At 27.8% G+C, this 1,641-nt stretch overlaps 1 protein-coding gene and 1 long non-coding RNA gene across 19 annotated transcripts in view; one reads left to right on the top strand and one right to left on the bottom strand.

Annotated features, from left to right (window-relative positions):
- The window catches only part of LOC122577441, a 266,783-nt gene that overhangs the window by 258,511 nt on the left and 6,631 nt on the right, over positions 1–1,641 (top strand). The window lies entirely within an intron of this gene.
- The window catches only part of LOC122577449, a 37,661-nt gene that overhangs the window by 30,839 nt on the left and 5,181 nt on the right, over positions 1–1,641 (bottom strand). The window lies entirely within an intron of this gene.

Here is a 1,641-nt window from a genome sequence, read left to right as displayed (position 1 = left end):
TTCAATTGTCAAATCATAGATTGTTCTTAATTGATCGGCTAACCATTTGGATTGTCAATTCGTACATAATCATAGTTTATAAATTAGTTTGTTCAAATCGCGGGTTGCTCTAGATTGATAGAATTTCAAATTGTAGTTTGAATTGTTAAATCATAGATTACTTATATTATATTATTCAAATCGCGGGTTACTCTTGATTGGTAGAGTTTTAAATTAAAGTCCTCGTTACGGCACGTGCGGAGCGCGAGACGTGACACCCCCCCTCTTGGGGTTCAAATTTCCGAAGGAAATTTGACTGATCGTGTCCCTATTTTGATTGTAAAAACTTGTCGCCACCAAAAAATTTTCCATACCCCATTAATTCATCAATCGTGAATTTAATTTATTTTCATTTCGCGTGGTTAATCAATATTAAATTTTAATATTCCTATTATTATATAATAATGCTGTATTATTTTGCGTTAGTTATTATTCATTTTCTTGTTACAATTCCATTAGTTTTATTGTTATTCTATTAAATACTCATTGCTTCATTTAAAATATAATTTATTGTGCAATGCGTAAAAGTTACTACACGCACGTGTTGATTCAAAATGGCCGTTTGCAAATGTCTCTAGTATGTAGTGACTTTTATTAATATTGGATTTATTATTTATTTGTTAATTATTTATAATTTATTTTAGTAAATGAAGCGTAATCGAATTGAGATTAACATTATTTTGTGTTAATTATAGTCTATATAATTATTATATGTACTACTTGATGTTCATGACATTCCAAAATGGCCGTTTACGAATGTCTCTAGTATGTTATGACTTTTATTAATATTAAACTTATCATTTATCCGTTAATTATTTGTAATTTATTTTTGTAGATAGAGTGTAATCGAACTGAACTTGGTATTATTTTGCATTAATTATGGCGTGTATAACTACTGTGTGTATTTCTTGCGCATGCGTAAAAACTATGTTATGTTTATGACAATCCAAAATAGCTGCTTGTGAATGTGTTTCTACTAAGAATATGATAATGTGTTCTTTAATTTTATTTAACACGAAATACTTATTATTATTTCCTTTTCTCTCTCTATTTTGGTGTGATTGGTGTTTGGAACAACAATAATATTGGTTTTGTGTTCGTTATAATGTGTATGTTTACAGTGTATTACTTCAATGTCAATATCAAGTGCAGTGTATTTTATTTAATACTATTATAATTATTTATCTGTTGTTTGTTCTTAATTCTATCTTAGTGCGGTTTAAAGTTCTAATAGCAATAATATTGTTTTGTATTTGTTGCGATGTATATACATACTCTTTATGTTAATTTAATATAATAGCATTGTTGTTGAAACGTATAATTTACTATTCATGCTATTTCAGTGCTTCATATCGAGTGGTTATATTTATAGAATGTTTGCTTAGTTAATTTAATTTAACATTCGCATAGTGTATTGTCGTTCGTTACTACTGCATAACATAACCTTATTCCTTTACACCAGACTTAATACAATAGCTTAATACGATATAACAATCTTTTACTCTAATCGTGTTTGTCGTCAATGCTCGATTAACATACCTTGATTAATTTCTAGCTTATTTCTACATGTAACATAACTTTATCTGTTTATACCAAACTTAA

This window comes from Bombus pyrosoma, unplaced genomic scaffold (genome assembly GCF_014825855.1).
Source record: "Bombus pyrosoma isolate SC7728 unplaced genomic scaffold, ASM1482585v1 HiC_scaffold_4710, whole genome shotgun sequence".
In the NCBI taxonomy this organism is placed as follows: Eukaryota; Metazoa; Arthropoda; class Insecta; order Hymenoptera; family Apidae; genus Bombus; species Bombus pyrosoma.
Note: the sequence above shows the minus strand (reverse complement) of the source record. Positions and strands in the feature narration are given on the sequence as shown.